The sequence below is a fragment of the Anopheles ziemanni genome, assembly GCF_943734765.1.
Source record: "Anopheles ziemanni chromosome X unlocalized genomic scaffold, idAnoZiCoDA_A2_x.2 X_unloc_162, whole genome shotgun sequence".
In the NCBI taxonomy this organism is placed as follows: domain Eukaryota; kingdom Metazoa; phylum Arthropoda; class Insecta; order Diptera; family Culicidae; genus Anopheles; species Anopheles ziemanni.
The window spans coordinates 19,793-20,000 of NW_026689777.1; positions in this window are offsets into that span (position 1 = coordinate 19,793).

The following is a 208-nucleotide window of genomic DNA, read 5'->3' on the forward strand; positions in this document are numbered from 1 at the left end:
ACCAAGGTGACAGGGGTATCTTCACCAAGTTCTCAACCAACCCCAAGTACCCGGAGGTACCCAGAGTGTTGGGTCCGCCAACCACTACCAGCACTCCAAGTCCTCGCGAACATAAAGTGTTTGCCCGGTAGGGCCATTAGACCACAACGCTTGCTAACCATGCAAGTGGTCTCGGACAACAGGTGACACCCGAAGTACATCCGGAGAG